This window comes from Oreochromis aureus, linkage group 3, assembly GCF_013358895.1.
Source record: "Oreochromis aureus strain Israel breed Guangdong linkage group 3, ZZ_aureus, whole genome shotgun sequence".
NCBI lineage: Eukaryota > Metazoa > Chordata > Actinopteri > Cichliformes > Cichlidae > Oreochromis > Oreochromis aureus.
Window position 1 is genome coordinate 115,987,181 of NC_052944.1, and position 18,955 is coordinate 116,006,135.

The window sequence follows — 18,955 nt, forward strand, 5'->3', positions numbered from 1 at the left end:
CGTCCAAGTACTCCACAGCGTGGCTGGCAAGAAAGGGTATAAAAGAAGAAAAACTAATGACATGGCCTCCTTGTTCACCTGATCTGAACCCCATTGAGAACCTGTGGTCCATCATCAAATGTGAGATTTACAAGGAGGGAAAACAGTACACCTCTCTGAACAGTGTCTGGGAGGCTGTGGTTGCTGCTGCACGCAATGTTGATGGTGAACAGATCAAAACACTGACAGAATCCATGGATGGCAGGCTTTTGAGTGTCCTTGCAAAGAAAGGTGGCTATATTGGTCGCTGATTCGTTTTTGTTTTGTTTTGAATGTCAGAAATGTATATTTGTGAATGTGGAGATGTTATATTGGTTTCACTGGTAAAATAAATAATTGAAATGGGTATATATTTGTTTTTGTTAAGTTGCCTAATAATTATGCACAGTAATAGTCACCTGCACACACAGATATCCCCTAAAATAGCTAAAACTAAAACTACTTCCAAAAACATTCAGCTTTGATATTAATGAGTTTTTGGGTTCATTGAGAACATGGTTGTTGTTCAATAATAAAATTATTCCTCAAAAATACAACTTGCCTAATAATTCTGCACTCCTGTATATACACACACACACATATACACATTTTCAATAACCCCAGTTATGATCCTCAAGGGATACACAACCTACAGATTTATATACCTGTGAATTTTAGAATTTTGATTTTAAGAATAGTGGATTTGTATGATCTCTGTAACCAGTTTTATGGATTATCCTCATGGCCCTTATTTGTAATATAAAGATTGATGATAGCAAACATTTGTAAGTATTGCCCCAAACCTCTGCACAGTAATGCAAATACGGTGCAATCAGGTAACAATAGAGAATGTGGAGTGATTTGTGGTCCAGAATGTGTTTTACTTTACTCAAGATTGAAACACTTCTTGAAATTTTGTTATGTATATGATTTATATGAGACTTCCAGTTTAATTTATCATCTATAATCACACCAAGAAACTTATGTTCAAGCACTCTTTCAATTTCCACACCATCTATATGAATCTGCACTTGTGTATTTCTAAGGAATTCCCAAATAAGATTATTTTAGTTTTACTTAGATTTAGCGAGATTTTTCTGAAGTAACTGTATCCAGCAGTTCCTTTAGATTCCCCCAGAACAAAAAATATTTGTGTCGTCTGCAAACAATACTAATTTTAATATATCAGATGCCTTACAAATATCATTTATATAAATAATAAATAATTTTGGACCCAGTACAGAGCCTTGTGGAACACCACAAGCAATGTCCAAGCATGATGAGGAATGGACACCCAGCTTCACAAATTGTTTCCTGTCCCTTAAATAATTTTTCACGCAGTGCAGTACAACCCCTGATCCCATACCGTTCCAGTTTATTAATTAATATGTCATGATTGATTGTGTCAAATGCTTTCTTTAGATCCAGAAATAGTCCAGCTGCATACTGTTTCTGATCTATAGCATTCGTAATCTCCTCAATTGATTCGATTAATGCCAGAGATGTTGATCTTTTTGATCTGAATCCATATTGACTGTCAGAGAGTAATTTATATTTATCTAAGAATTTGTCTAATCGTTTATTAAACAGGTTTTCTAGGATTTTGGAGAATTGTGGTAGTAAAGAAACAGGCCTGTAATTTGTGAAGTGGTGTCTATCCCCAGTTTTATACAGCGGCACAACTTTAGTTATTTTCATTTTGTTTGGAACTTTTCCAGTCTGAAATGATATGTTGCAAATATATGTTAGAGGTCCTACAATTCCTTCAATGACCTTCTTGATGATTTTCATGTCAATATCATTACAATCAGTAGGTGTTTTATATTTACACATGTGTACAGTGTCAATTATTTCTTTTTCCTCCACTGCTGTGAGGAACATTGAGTTAGGGTTCCTATCAATCAGGCATTCACTACAGTCTACTGATGGCAGTGACTCAGGAATTTGTTCTGCCAGATTTGGTCCAATATTTACAAAATAATGATTAAAGCTGTTGACCACATCAGTAGTGTTTTCCATAATATTGCCATTGTCAATAAAATATTGAGGATAACTTTGTTGTCCAGAGTTATTTTTAATATTAACGTTTAAAACATCCCATATTACCTTCATATTATGTTTATTGTTGTTCAATGTTTTACTATAATACTCCTTTCTACATACATGCATAATATTGGTCAACTTATTTTTGTATTTTTTATATTTATTTTCAGCATCTTTTGTTCTTTGTTTTAGGAATTCCCTATAGAGCACATGTGTCAAAGTCAAGGCCCGCGGGCCACATCCGGCCCGGCGTACGTTTATATCCGGCCCACGAGATCATTTTATATAGATGTACTATTATTGTTATGCATACAAACTACAGATCCCATAATGCAGCGCTGCAGGCTTCTTGCTGAACGCTAGGCTAACTGGGAACATTCCCGCATCAATCAAGTCAAACTTCTGTTATTGCGAAGCTAGCCGCTCACAATGGTGGAGAGAAAAGTTGATTCTGAAAGCAGAGCCTTTCAGCACCGGTGGGTGACTGAATATATGTTTACAGACATTGCTGGTAAACCTGTGTGTCTTATTAGTGGAACTAATGTGGCTGCAATTAAGGAATTTAATTTAAGACGGCACTACGAGACAAAACGTCAGGATGAGCTGGAAGACCTAAATGCAGAGCAGAAACTACAGAAAGTAGAAGAGCTAAAGAAGAATCTGACATTTCAGCAGACTTTTTTCACCAGAGCAAAATCACAAAGTGAAGCTGTTGTGAAAGCAAGTTTAATTGTAGCAGAGGAGACAGCCAAATCAGCCCGGTACCACTCTGAAGAGCTGCATGATGAAGGTGTGCGACGTCTTGTGTCCAGACAAAACGCAGATTTTGGCAAATGTGAGCCTGAGGAGAAATAGGATTGCTGATCGGGTTTGTGAGATGGCCACTGATTTAAGAACACAGTTGTGTGAAAGAAGCAAAAACTTTATTGCATACTCTCTTGCTGTGGATGAAAGTACAGACATGATGGACATTGCACAGCTGGCCATCTTCATCCGTGGAGAGGAAATATTGGACATTAAATCGATGCACGGGACAACGACAGGAAAAGACATTTTTTAAAACGTATGTCAAAGTGTAACCGGCATGAAACTGCCCTGGGACAAACTTGTTGGATGGAGCGCCGGTGTTGTGCAGTGAAAAAAGCGGACTAGTCAGCAGGATGCGAGTAAAGATGCAGGAGGAGAACCGGTGAGTTAACAGCATATCACTGCATCATACACCAGGAAAGGCTGTGTGGTAAAGTCCTAAAAATGGAGCATGTAATGATCACCGTAACCCAAACCGTAAATTTTATCTGAGCTAAAAGTTTAAATCACCGTCAATTTCAGTCTTTTATGTGGGAAATAGATTCAGAGTTTGCCGACTTTCCTTATCATACAGAGGTCCGTTGGCTGAGTTGGGGAAAAGTTCTCAATCGAGTTTTTGAGCTCAGCAAGGAAATCTGTCAGTTCATGGACATGGCATGTATGATGCGGTGAAGGCATTTCAAGTGAAGCTGTCACAAATGCACCAGTGCAACCTGCCTCACTTTCCCTGTTGCCAAGTAATGTTGAACCAAGTCAGCGGACTTTGCTGAACTGCACCTGTGCAGATTCAGATGGAGCTGCAGTGTAATGATACACTCAAGGCAAAGTATGACACTGAATGGCCCGCACAGTTTATTAGTTCCATTCCTGAAGCAATGCCCCAGCTCCGTCTACATGTGGCTCCAACCTTGTGTATGCTTTCATTTATTTTTTCTGGGGTTTTTGGCAGCATGTTCATATTTCTAACTTGCATAATTTTGACAGGATATATTTTTATGAAGAGCAAAATATTTAAAGTTAAAGTTTATTTTTTTTTAATTTATTTATTCTGGAATAATATTGCTGTCTGTTTTTTTCATATTTATGTTTAAGAAACATTGTTTTAGTGTGTTCAATAAATTTTTATCTTGTTTGGCCCGCGACCTAAAGTGTGCCATGAGTTTTGGCCCCCTGTGCAATTGAGTTTGACACCCCTGCTATAGAGTGTATTTTTCTTTTTACATGCATTTTGTAAACCCTTAGTGATCCATGGTCTGTCTGAATATTTGTGCTTTCTGTTGTATTTTATTGTTGGACAGTTTTTATCGTACAATTCCATGAATATTCTTAAAAATATGCCATATGCAATATCAATATCAGTTTCTTTGTACACATTGTCCCAGTCCTGATTTAATAGATCGTTCTTAAGTGCATTCATAGTTTCTTCTGTCCTTACACGTCTGTATCTCAGTTGTTCTTCATGCTGATTTCTCCTATAATTAGTGTCATAAACTGCAAAAAATGGTAGGTAGGTGTCATTAATTAATAATCGGCTCACAATGTTGTTTTCCATATTGTTAGTGAAAATACTGTCAAGTAAGGTGTCACAATGTGGTGTAATTTTGCTAGGCCTGGTTATTTTATAATGTAAACTCAAACTGTACATAGTGTTTAGGAATTTGTCGGTCATTTTATGCTTTTTCGGATTCAACAGGTCAATATTAAAAACACCACAGATAAACATAACTTTTTGATTTGTTTTAGAGAATATTTCTTCTATGAAGTCATTAAATACTTGAATCCTAGTGCCAGGTGTTCTATATATACAGCTAATTATTACATTTTTCTCTTTTTCCTTATAAATTTCAATTGTTATACATTCTAATAAATTATCAATCGCAGTTGTCATACTTTCCACCACTTTGTAATTTAGGTTTTTATCCACATACACAGCTACTCCCCCTCCACTTTTGTTCCTTCTATTTACAAAATTCACACCCTTTCAGTCCAAAGTCCAGTCCTTTCTCCGCATTGATCCATGTTTCAGAAATGGCAATAATTCCAAATGGATTTGTCATCTCATTTAGATATTCCTTTATATTGTTGAAGTTGGCATACAGACTTCTGCTATTAAAATGGATTATTGATAATTTATTTTCCGTGTTGATGGTGTGTTTAAACTGTTCATCAGTGAAGTAGCAGCACTTATTGCTGATGTTGTAGAAGAAATTATTTCCCGGGTCTATATCCTTTTCTAAGTCTAGAACATTATGGTCTGTGTATCGAAATGTTCTCAGTTCCAGATTATCATAAAAGAATTCCAATGAGTTATATTGATATTGTTGCGGATGCAGATGAAGTTCTTTTAGACTGTGCCATGTGTTGTGTTGTGTGTCACATCACATGTGTATTCATACCTCCAGTGTAAGTTGAACCTCAGTATTTGTCCAGCTCCTCCATATTTCTGATGACTAACACTTTGGCTTGTTCTGGTGTTCCACTGAGTTTAATGAATACTTTACAGTTGGTGGTCCATGTATTTTGAATTTTTCCCCATTTCTTCAAGTAACGTGCTTTCCTGGCAATGTCCGCATTTCTTTTTATCAGATGTTCATTCATGAAGACATCGGATCCTTTCAGTTTCTTTCTTTATTTTAACAGTGCTGTTTTGTGTTTTCTGTTAGCAAATCTCACAATGATGGCTGGTTTGTCACTTTCATTTTTTCGGGGTAGAGGGTGACAAGCCTCAATGCTGTCATAATCCAGTTCCACACCTTTGGACCGTAGAAAGGTAACCACTTGAAGCTCCGTGGAGTTGACATCTTCCTCTCCTGGCCCTCCTACATTGTCAGCGGCGACCGCCCGGGCGTATGACCGGGGTTTGATGCGAAGCCCCGTGATGATGACATCGTTGATCCGGGTGTACTGCTCCAAATCCGCCACTCTGTTCTCCAGGTACGCCAGCCGCCGATCCTTCTCGGCGTTCTGGATGCGGAGAGCCTTAACTTCCTCGACCAGGTCCAGGATGGCTTTCTGCTGCAGTTTGACAGCAGAAATCTCCTCTGTCATAAACTCCAGCAACCTCTTAATACCGTCACCTTCCTCGGCTGACAGAACTTTTTTCGGGCCCATGCTGAGAGACGCTCTTGTAGCGTTGCCGTGACAACTCGCTAGCTAGTTTGACACTAGCGTCCTTCATCTAAAATATTCCAGGAGCAATGATTTAAATTAAGCAGTGTTCACCGAGGTTTGTACTCATGTGGTACTCACTGGTTCTGGTCCGAAATCAAGCGCAATCAAAAGCACCGAAAACTATGAAAAAATGAGTTCAAAACTAGCTCGAGAAGCAGTGCGTGCGTGCGTGCGTGCGTCAGTTCGACCTCAGTTCACTCTTTTTCTTTACATTATACGATGTGAGCAGCTAATGCTCAGTAGGCTGCCGTTAGCAGCTAATGCTAATTTGATGTGAATTAGAATTATCCCCTAATGCTAACATTGGTTTGCCTTGCTTTTAAACAATTGCTAATGCTAATACTCTTTTACAACGATGTGAAGAGTTTATGCTAAGTAGGTTACCATTAGCAGCTAATGCTAATATTGTTTTCCCTTGTTTTTTACAATGTGAGCAGCTAATGCTAAGTAGGCCACTTTGCTCTGCTCGGGATTTGTGTGACCACAATGTATTCTGACAAACTCTACATTCACAACTGAATCAACAATAAATTTGTTCTCAAGTACATATTTTTCTGTTATTGTTCTCAAAGAACAGAATGAGGAGTAAATATTGATTTTAACACAGCCCATTAGCAGCATTAGCTTATCAGAGTTTCCAGTATTTAAGATTCCATTTCCAAATGTTAGCTGCTCCTGTCTGCCTCTTTGTTGTCTCTGTCAAAATATTTATGGACCTAACTGTATGTCTACTCTCAACATGACTTATCAGTTATCATTAATGTTCCTGCAAACAGACTCCTTGGAGACCCCTACATAAATATCCATGTACTATTCAGCTAGACTAGGTTGTCTGTCCCTGAAAATATTCCTGCATGTGTGATTGTTCATGTCTCATCTGCAGGAAACAAACAGGAAGTGAGTGAAGGACACAGGAAATGTTTCCAGCTCTTCCTCCTCTATCAGACATTCTCTCCATACCTGAGCGTGTCCAGTCTCCAGCCTGGATCCTTCAGTCCAGCCGACAGCAGCTTCATTCCTGAGTCTCCTGGATGATTGTAGCTCAGGTCCAGCTCTCTCAGATGGGAGGGGTTGGAGCTCAGAGCTGAGGTCAGAGAAGTACAGCCTTCCTCTGTGATCAGACAGCCTGCCAGACTGCAGACACACAAAACAACAATCCATCTGTCCACAATCATTTTCTCTTTGTCACATACAATAATATCTATCCATTTACATCCGTTTAATGTAACTTTATTTATAAGTGACAATTTCCAACAGATTACAACAGTCATCTCAAGCTATTTAACAGTGTAAGGTAAAAGCCTCCAATATTAGAGAGAAAGACTCAACCATCAGACAATCCACTGTGAGCAGCACTTTGTGATGGTGGGAAGGAAGAACTCCCTTTGACACAAAGATCCTCCCAGTGAAAACAGGCTCCAGGAGGAGCATCTACCATGACTGGTTGCAGGGTGAGGGGAAAGAGAAGAGATGAGCTCAGAGAGACAAGAACAAAACACAAACTAAGGAGAGAGAAGACAAAAGTTAAGGACATGCAGTAGTGACATATAAAAGCATCAGGAGTGAAAAGAGGGGCGTGGAGAAGAAAGCAGAGCATCATGGGAAGTCCACCAACAGTCTGAGCCTATAGCAGCATAACTAAGGGATGGTTCAGGGTCACCTGATCCAGCTCGTACTATAAGCTGTATCGAAAAGGAAAGTTTGAAGCTGATCTTCAAAGTAGAGAGAGTGTCTGTCTCCTGAACTCAAACTGGGAGCTGCTTCCACACCAAGTCCAACACAGCCAGTGTTAGGAAAAATGCACCTTTTCCTAGTGCTTATTTTCTGATTATTTTGTCTTATGCAGGCCAGTATATTTAAGGCCACTTTTCAGTTATAATAGGTTATTGCTTAGCAACACTGAAACTGTGCAAAACAGGAAGCTTTGTGGAGAGTTCCAGAGAGCATCACCTCCGTTTGCGCTGCTAAAAGAGAACAACAGGAAATGACCTTTGGATTGTAAAAACTAGACATGAGGAACTAGTGCAGATGCTTTTGCAGCTAGGTAGCAGACATGTAGAATTAAAATAGATAAAGTGACAGTTTTGTAGGGAATGAGGGAGCAGACTATTATACACATCCGGCCTGTAATGCTTCAGAACTCCTTTCCGGAAAGTAATGATTGAATAAAACAATTATAAATACTTTGATCACTATGAGTTTGCAGCTTCTCTGTCCGGTCTCAGGAACAAAAGAACCTGGGTCAATACCAGGCTGAGTCGTTATATTAGTCCAAAGTAAAGTCAAAGTCATTATTTGTGTCACATTTTAGTGGAAATGTAGAAAAACTATCCAAAAGTTATTTCTAAATCTGATATTAAACAGTTTAAATGATGAAAAAAGCTGTAAAGAAAACAGAACGAGTCAATAAAAGCCTCTTTAGAGGGTCACCAGTTTAAAACTTAGACATTTAAACTGGTTATTCTTTCTCTACTCTATTTCCTCTCTAGACTTTCTGTTCCTAGGAGGGATTTGATTGACTGAACGTCCTTTTAGCCTTTCTTTAGTTTTTTGGGTGCTAATCAAAGAGGAAAACAGGATGTGGGTGAAAGCTACACAGATTATGGGGATAAGAGCATCTTTAGGCCTGACTGTGCTCATCCTACCTACAACCTTTCCTCACCAAAGATAACTACTAAATCAGTTTTAGCTCAATAGCATTTCCTGCAGTTAAAGTGAAATTAAATTGTGGACATTCACTTTTAAACCTTGTGTGAAATAATAAAACCTAAAAGTCTGAGTATTATTCTTTATGCAAACAGCTCTTCCAGTTTACCCTGGCCTTAATAATAATAATAATGATGATAATAATAATAATAACCTTTCCGTTGAGCAGCTGTTCAGGCTGCTAAACTCATCCCAGAAATAACAAGTGACAGGATTTGACCTTTACGGCTACTCAAGGTTGCTTCTTATCAGGGTTAGTCGGGAAGACCAGAAAGCGTAGCGCCCAGATTACTTACAGCTAGTTCCGTGGAACTGATATAAAATGCAGTAAGCTGAAGACAGCTTCAACCGTCTGTTTGTTAACGCGACCGCACCACATTTTCTTGTTAGAAACGGTAATACTGTTGTAGCGATAGAAATAGAAATTAGTTAGATTACTCGTTACTGAAAAAAGTAACGCCGTTAGTAACGCTGTTATTCCCATCACTGTTTGGGATGGGATGGACCACAGAGTGAAGGCAAAGGGGCCATCAAGTGCTCAGCATCTCTGGGAACTCCTCCAAGACTTTTGGAAAACCATTTCAGGAGACGACCTCATGAAGCTCAGAGAGAGAATGCCAAAAGTGTGCAAAGCAGTAATCAAAGCAAAGGGGGATATTTGGAAGAATCTAAAATGTAAAACATGTTTTGAGCTCAAGAAGTTGGAGGGTGTACTGTACAGGAGACACGGCATGAGATTGATTGACAATTGTCTACAGCATATCAGGAAGTAGAACACAATGTGCTGTTAAAAGAAAAATAGCATGTAAAATGAAACAGCGAGGCCGCGAAGAGTGAACCGTGTTATAGCGAGGAAGCACTCTAACTGCCAATTCAGGATATTGATTTCACACTTCACACTTCCACTGGATGCCCAGCTGCTCTCCTGTTGCGTGATTATCATCAACACAGACCTGTAGGATAAGAGCATCTTTAGGCCCGACTGTGCTCATCCTTCCTCCAACTAGGGCTGGGCCATATCATACCGTTCATGGTAATACCGTGTAATGTTGGGCAACGATAAGAAAATGAATATGGCGATAGAATATGGGTAAAAGCGCACATGCGCAGTGCCAATGTTTTCATACGCACATGGCGGAAAAAGCATGGCAGAGAATGAGAAGAGCGTAAAGCGGACTGTTGAATGAAACGGATGAACCAGAACTGGTTTGTGAAAATGCTGCAACTGCAGTGGTGTGGAACTGGTTTAGCTTCCGTCCATCAGATACACAACAAAGCACTATTTTGGTAGAGCATGCTAGCGGGCCGTCGTTATTACCGTGTTTTTGGAAAATATGGCACACTTAAAATCAATCCTTTGATTTTTCTGAAAATCGACAGTGCCCCTTATAATCCCGTGTGCCTTATGTATGAATTCTGGTTGTGTTTACTGACCTCGAAACGACTTTATGTGGTACACAAAAATCTGTCAAATGTTTTAGTACGACTTTGCTAAGCTACGAACTTGATGGTTTTGTCGAAGCATTACGGCTATCGTGAGGCAGGAGCCTCACGGAGTGATACATACTGTGTTTCAACATAATATTACCGTATTATGTGTGTATAACCTCTTTTTAAGTTTTGTGGATATTATACATGGTTATGCTGAGGATATGTCAGCCAATTTCCACTGGAAATGCCTTTTGGTTAAACTGTCGGCAAAGAATTTGCATTTGCACTGTTAAATTTTTATATAACTTTAATGCACATAAAACAGCTGCTTTTTAAGTGAAAATACATCAATTCTTTTTTTTTTTTTTTGCACTAATAAAGTTGTGGAGTTGTAAAGTATTTTGTTTCGTGTTAATTATATCGTCAGTTATATCGTTGATAAATATTTTTGGTCATATCGCCCTGCTCTACCTCCAACCTCTCCTCACCAAAGATAAAAACTAAATCAGTATTTGCTCAGTAACAATTTCTGCAATTCAATTGTGTACATTCACTTTAAACCTTGTGTAAAACGATAAAACCTAAAAGTCGGAGTATTATTCTTTGTGCAAACAGCTCTTGCATTTTATGACAAAAGTAATAAAAATAACCTTTCCTTTGAGCAGCTGTCCAGGCTACTAAACTTATCCCAGAAATAACAAGTGACACCATCAATAGTGGAGCTGCCTTTAACAGGTGAAACTGATTTGACCTATAAGGCTACTGCGGTTATTTCTTATGAGGGTTAGTAGGGAGGACATCTGGATGAGGTAGTTAGTACCGGGCGAGTCCCTCCCCACATCGGCTCCAGAACCCTGTATTATCTACTTGGTAAGACTGCCTGTTTTATCAAACTATGGCCATTACAACTGTGATCCTTTAATGCCCAATGTGACGCTCTCTCTGCTAGGATGAGTCACTGGACCTCACCCAGTCATCCCTTTCTTTCTCTCAAGAAGAAGTGAAGTGATTATATTTTTTATGTTAGGAGTCTAATATTCTTTAAATAAAACTGTAATGTTTGAATTAGCTAAGAGCTCTCTTAAAACCTTCAGAATACAAACAGACAGAAATCAAGCAAGTAGATTTGGTGGATGCAAGTGTGGTAGAAGAAAAAATAAACATCTCATTTTGAGAAATCAGGCTTTAAAAGTAAGTACTGTGAATGAAAAACAAACAACGAACCAATCACTAATCACCAATAACCTCCTACTTTTTTTCCTAAAGAAATCTAATTTATATATTATGGGCACAAAGGAGCCCTAAATCTTTAAATTAGCCAATACATGAAGTATTTTTTGATTAAACAAACATGACTATAACAACTTAGTAATTCAGAGTCTAATAATGCACTCAAATGCAAATAAAAGTTCACCTGAAAGCTGTATAAAGGTTACCTGTTTATGCAATAATATAATTCACATTTTAAATGATCATCTGTGGAAAAGTTTGAATCCTGACCTGAGAGTTTCCAGTGCACACTGTGAACTCTTTAGTCCAGCAGACAGAAGCTTCACTCCTGAATCCTGCAGGTCAGAGTTACTCAGGTCCAGCTCTCTCAGACTGGAGGACTGGGCGCTGAGGACTGAGGACAGAGCTTCACAGCTTCTCTCTAAGAGGTTATAGCCACTCAGTCTGAAAAATAAATGACAATCTCTAAAACAAATACACATGGAAAGGTTAATATATTTCACAATATTAAATTTAGTCTTCCTATTTTTAAAGAAAACATTATCCTACTACGATACAACATCATACCAATGAACTTGGATGAAATTTTTAATTGGCTCATTTTAAAAATACAAAATGTAATTTGATCTGACCTCAGAGTATTCAGTTTACAGTTTAAAATTTGTAGTCCAGCAGACAGAAGCTTCACTCCTGAATCCTGCAGGCTTTTGATAGTCAGGTCCAGCTTTGTCAGACTACAGGACTGAGAGTTGAGAACTGAGGAGAGAGTTTTACAGTTTTCCTCTGAGAGTTCACAGATGTTGACTCTGAAAAAAAAAACATGAACGAAGACTGTTATTAATGTGTAATCAAGTTGCAATAACTAATCCTGTATTTTAAAGAATCCTTATTGTTTCTGCTGAGCAGGTTTGTAAAACTTCACTTTAACTTAGAAATTATTTAAAATACTACAAAAAAAAACAAATGCATAAGGTTTGCCATTACTGGCGAAATTGTTCAATTTATTTTCTCAGTTGATAAAAACAAAAAACATATAAACAAACAAAAAAAAAGAATACAAATTGATCTGACCTCAGAATATTCAGTTTGGCGTGTGGACTCTCAACTGCAGCAGACAGAAGCTTTATTGCTGAATCATTAAGGTTGTTGGTACTCAGGTCTAGCTCTCTCAGACTACAGGACTGGGAGCTGACCACTGACAACAATTTTTTACAGCCTTCCTCTGAGACGTTACAGTTACTCAGTCTAAGAGAGAAAGGAAAAAACAAACAAAAAACAAGAAAACAATATATGTGATCAAATTATATTTGTTTATATGTTGAACCTTTTTTTTTAAAATTTTATTTTACTTTAAACCTATGAGACTGTGGGTGCTACCAATCCAGTGCCCACGATTGGTACCTTGACGGTACCTTGCTCAGGGGTACCACAGGGTAGCTATGCGGTGGATTCGACCCCCGACCTTACGATCATGGTGCGACCACTCTACCTGCTGAGCTAATAATTCTGTGTACACTATCATACAATATTAACTAAAACAATTATTTTAGAAAATGTTAGTAAGTCAGTAATTATTATGCTCATTACCTGTGTACTGTGAGTAACACTGGATTTTAAACACTAGCTGTATAAAACTGTTCCTGTTAAAGGTGTGTGTAAAGGAGATGAGCTGAAATGCAGACTTCATAGAGAATGTTTGCTGTCAGGAAATATCAAAGGCAAAGCAGATCCATCTCGTCTCTTCCACTTAGCCCACAGAGGGACAGACAACCACTGTCACTCAAAACTGCATGAAGTTTAGATCACCAGGTAACCTAACTGCATGTCTTTGGACAGTGGGAGGAAACTGTAGAGGACCCAGAGAGAACCCACTGTAATTCTGTGGGAACCGTGGTTATGGCAGCCTTACACTTAGATATGGTTACTGAAAAGGACCTGAGTGGCAATTTCAGTTATGAAGCTCAAGTTTTTCCCTCCATACTGGATGAAAACAGGACAGCCACAGCAGAGATTTATAATAAAAAAGTAAGAGTGTGCAATGAACAGTGTTGGGTAAGTTACTTTAAATTAGTAACTTAGTTACATTACTAGTTACTTCTCTAAAAAAGTAACTCAGTTACTTCAAGTTACTCGTTACTTTCAAAGTAACTAGTTACTAGGGAAAGTAACTTTGGTTTTACTCAGAATTCTCTTGTTAATGTGTTGCTTCCGTAACTGGATACCCAGCCAGATTGCCAGTCTTCTAGTTTGCTTACTTGCCACAAGTGCATTGTGCCACCTACCAATAGAAAGGAAAAAATAATGTGCACATTTCCACGAAAGAAATCCCACGCCTGGACCGTCGTTGACCGCCGCCATGATTCTAGCCTGCTTTTTACATCCAACACAAAAACTGCAGTCGTGGTGCTTTTGATTGTACTCAGAACTTGGAAATTCTGCCTTCTGAATAGGAAGATGTAGGTAACACCAGACTGCAGATGAGCTGCATACAGAGCTGGACTGGGACAAAAAAATCGTCCCGGGCATTTTGACTAGAGACCGGCCCGCCATTATAGGAAAAATCATAAAGCCTTTGAATGAAAACAAACACTGTTGTGACAGTGATGTACACTGTTCTGATGGTATATATGTATCAATCTATCAATTGTTTGTTGTAAGACTCAGATAATTATTTTTTTAAAAGCGAGACATTTTAAATGAGAATAATAAAAAAAAGTATTTCCTTGTGCCCCCCTTTCCTTGTTAATGCCCTACCTGGCCCCCTGGCAAAACTTTGCTAGACCCGCCCCTGCACAGTTACCAGCTGTCAGCTACGTAGAAAAGGATGCTGGTGTTATTTGTCTCTCAGAAACAGCTCATAACTTCCCTTCAACTCATTCATGTCACCTAACAGGTAAACCTGTTTCTGCATCACCTGTTCAGCTCTGATGATTCAGTAAGGACATCTCCTGGTTTCATCTTCATGTTTCCCTTTCACCAGATAACCAAACCGATATCATGACCAGCAGCTTTACAGCTGTGGCTCCAGCAAACATCAGCTGATACTAGAAATTAATATTAAATAAATTCTAACAACAGCTGATCAAGCTTAAACGTGCTGCTGTTGTTTAACGCGACATCCGCTGGTTTCCTCTTTCTGGCGCAAAGTGGGCGATAAATAAACAAGAGAGAAAAGCCGATCAGCTGATCATTGATCAGTTTCGTGATTGAAGTAGAAACAGGAGGGGAGAGAATGAGAGAAGAAGAGGCAGCTGTGCAGCTTCAGCTTTGTGTCTTTTTCATTGTAGCTGAAGTCCGGGACAAACTGTGTTCCTTTTCACCTCAGTACGAAACGCGTAATATTTTCTCTGAATACGAGACGACTCTGTTTTTAGGGGACGGTTGGCAACTCTAATAATTAACCGTATGAACAAAATAAAGTTCAACATCAGTAACATAGCACCCACCCAGCTGTATAGAAACTCCGCCATGCTAGCTAGCACGCAGTACGAAAATGTCAGCATACCGAAAATAAACTCCACCTAAACTTGGTTTATATCTGACTCCGATAGACTGCAGGTCATAACTTCTTACCTGAAGTTCAGTTCACCTGACACGCGGACCGGCGGCCGCTTCGGGTCTCTCCTCTTGCCTCCCTTTTCCTTCATCCACCTGCTGGCTTCCACCACTTGCTAATGTTATTGAATCTGTGGAAGCTCCGCGATATCCACCACACGAAGTAACGAGTAACGAGCCTATCTAAATCCCAGTAACGAGTAACGCGTTCCTGGTTTTGGCATAATAACTAGTTACCGTGCTCGTTACCACAATAATAACGTAGTTACTGTAACGCGTTACTTAATAACGCGTTAGTCCCAACACTGGCAATGAAAGTGAGACAAAAAACAAACTGCTGAAGTTGGAGACAAGTGAAAAAGCTGAGGATAATGAACCTGTCAGAGGGGCTGAAGGATCAGAGCTCATGTTCTTATTGGCTGGGTATGGATTGTCCATTGATGAAAGTTACAGATAAAAAGTGTGTCAGAAATACTGACACGTTCTGCTGGACAGAAAAAATATTTACTGAGTGACTGATGATCATTTCATTCACTATTTTTATCTTTTTTTAACTGTTCTTTGAACTCAGCATTTCTGATTGATTTCCATGGTTTTAAGATTTTTATTGATTATAAGATTTTAAGCGATCATTTTAAGCAATGAGTTCATGTTTACTTACAGAGCTTTTTTGGAGGCTTTGACCACTGGCAGCATTCTCAGAAGAGCCTCCTCTGAAGCAGAGTATTTCTTAAAGTCAAACACATCCAGATCTTCTTCTGATGACAATAACTTGAAGGTCAGAGCTGAGCACTGAGCAGGAGACAGTTTACCTGTGGAGAGACTTCCTGAAGTCCTGTATTGTTGGATCTCCTCCACTAGAGAACGATCATTCAGTTCATTCAAACAGTGGAGCAGACTGATACTTTTCTCTGCAGACAGATTCTCACTGAGCTTCTTCTTGATGTACTGGACTATTTCCTGATTGGTCTGTGAGCTACTTCCTGTCTGTGTCAGCAGACCTCGTAGGAGAGTCTGATTGGTCTGCAGTGAAAGACCCAGGAGGAAGTGAAGGAACAAGTCCAGGTGTCCATTTGGACTCAGTAAGGCCTTGTTCACAGCACTCTGGTGGAAAGATGGTTTAAACAACATGGATGTTGTTTGTTGTTCTTCCAACAGATTGAGTCCAGAGTTGATGAAGGTCAGATGGACATGAAGAGCAGCCAGAAACTCCTGAACACTCAGATGGATGAAGCAGAACACCTTGTGCTGGTACAGTCCTCTCTCCTCTTTAAAGATCTGTGTGAACACTCCTGAGTACACTGAGGCTGCTCTGATATCGATGCCACACTCTGTCAGGTCTGATTCATAGAAGATCAGGTTTCCTTTCTGCAGCTGATCAAAAGCCAGTTTTCCCAGAGACTCAATCATCTTCCTGCTCTTGGGACTCCAGTGTGGATCTGTCTCAGCTCCTCCATCATACTTGACCTTCTTCACTTTGGCTTGAACCACCAGGAAGTGGATGTACATCTCAGTCAGGGTCTTGGGCAGCTGTCCTCCCTCTCTGGTTTCCAGCACATCCTCCAGAACTGTAGCAGTCATCCAGCAGAAGACTGGGATGTGGCACATGATGTGGAGGCTTCGTGATGTCTTGATGTGGGAGATGATCCTGCTGGCCTGCTCCTCATCTCTGAATCTCTTCCTGAAGTACTCCTCCTTCTGTAGATCAGTGTACCCTGTGACCTCTGTCACCATGCCAACACAGTCAGGAGGGATCTGATTGGCTGCTGCAGGTCGTGTGGTTATCCAGAGGTGAGCAGAGGGAAGCAGTTTCCTCCTGATGAGGTTTATCAGCAGCACATCCACTGAGGTGGACTTTCTAGGGTCAGTTAGGATTGTAGTTTTGTGGAAGTCCAGAGGAAGTCGACACTCATCCAGACCATCAAAGATGAACACAACCTGGAAGTCTTCAAAGCTGCAGATTCCTGCTTCTTTGGTTTCAGTAAAGAAGTGATGAACAAGTCCCACCAAGCTGAACTTTTCCTCTTTCAGCACATTCAGCTCTCTGAAAGTGAATGGAAATATGAACTGGATGTCCTGGTTGCCTTTGTCTTCAGCCCAGTCCAGGGTGTATTTCTGTGTTAAGACTGTTTTCCCAATGCCAGCCACTCCCTTTGTCAGCACTGTTCTGATTGGTTCATCTCTTCCAGGTGAGGCTTTAAAGATGTCTTCTTGTCTGATTGTTGTTTCTGGTCTGTCTGGTTTCCTGAATGCTGTTTCAATCTGTCTGACCTCATGTTCATCACTGACCTCTGCCGTCCCTCCCTCTGTGATGTAGAGCTCTGTGTAGATCTGATTCAGAAGGGTTGGGTTTCCTGCTTTAGCGATCCCCTCAAACACACACTGGAACTTCTTCTTCAGTGTGGATTTAAGGTTACGATGACAAACTGCAGCTGGAAGTTCTCAATAAAGGAAGAATATCATTTTATTTTTTATAAACACCATACAAAAAAGTTTTTTGAATACATGTTGATACATTTCTTCACAGATTAGTAATTTTTCCACTTATTACCAACATCTTAAATCTTTATATAAATCCTCTTACTGCTCTGCAGACGGTCAGCCAGCTCCTCCTGCTTCATTCTCCTCAGGAAGTCCACTGTGATCTTCACAAATGCCTCTCTGCTGTTTCTCCTCTGCTCATCATCCTCCCTCTGACTCTCTAAACATTCTGGGTAATCTGGACTCAGAATCTTCTGGATCTTCTTCAGCTCGTTCTTCACAAAAGTGATGATGTTGTCCTCCAGCAGCTGGAACAGAATACTTTAGTTAGTGGTGTTAGAAACTATGGTTAATGATTTCAAGATGGCGCCGCGGATGGCAGCCTCGGTACTGCGCTCTCTCGCACTTTTCTTGTTTCTGTTTATTTTCTGCGCTTTTGGTCACTCAGACCACATCCCTTTCTCCAAAGATCAACTGCTAAACATCAGTCAGTCGTCTCACTATAGTTCTTATCCATTTTTCACAAACCCAGAAAGTTTTTTGGAGATTTTAGTTGGAGGCACAGCAGCTCTCTGTGGCTCCTGGAGGAGACGTAGTCGGGGGACTCGCGCTGGTGCGCTGTTGAAACTACATCGGCGAGGATTCCGCACGGCACTCCCCTCCATTCACCTCGCGAATCTCCGCTCTCTTCCAAACAAAGTCGATGAATTACTGCTCTTAAACCGGACTAACAAGGACTTTGCATGCTCAGCTGCCCTTTGTTTCACTGAAACCTGGCTCAGTGAGTGAGTCCCAGATGATGTCTTAAATCTGCCGGGCTTCCAACTTCGGACCGTGAAACGGATCTCTCAGGGAAAACAAAAGGTGGTGGAGTCTGCTTCTACATTAACCCTTTAAAGCCGGTTGGAGCGGGCACACTCCATTTTGCGTAACTATTTTTAAATCCCGGTAGCACTGCAACCACGTAAGCTAGCGCAATAATTTTTTTTGCATATGAAACTGGAGGAGTTGTACTTACATCTTATGCCATCAGCTTGCCCTAGGTCATGGTTTCCTTCCACATATAGCTTTGCAAAAACTGCATAAAAAGCACTTGCAGCAACAAAAACATAATATTCCAGAAACACGCTTTGTCGATCCGATCAGCTGTTTGTAACACTTCCTACGTCCATCAGCGCGAACTATTGCATGTCTGCCATGACCTGCCCGAAACCGGAAGTGACGTCATTTTGCCGAAATGTAGTTTTTTACCATCAGGGCCTTAAATGGTAAAATGGTAAATGGCCTGCATTTGTATAGCGCTTTACTCAGTCCCTCAGGACCCCAAAGCGCTTTACACTACATTCAGCTACATTGTAGCCACAGCTGCCCTGGGGCGCACTGACAGAGGCCTTATGAGCCTATACTGGTGTTTGTAAAAGTATTGATGTATATCAACTTGAAATGCTCCCAAAAATGGCACTACAACATGTAAAAATATATTATAAGCTCTGGCGAACTTGGTTCTATGGTA

The 18,955-nt window shown here is 40.0% G+C and overlaps 1 pseudogene; it reads right to left on the reverse strand.

Annotated features, from left to right (window-relative positions):
• The window catches only part of LOC120435103, an 89,447-nt pseudogene extending 72,784 nt beyond the window's left edge, over positions 1-16,663 (reverse strand).
• Between the last annotated feature and the right edge of the window lie 2,292 nt (positions 16,664-18,955).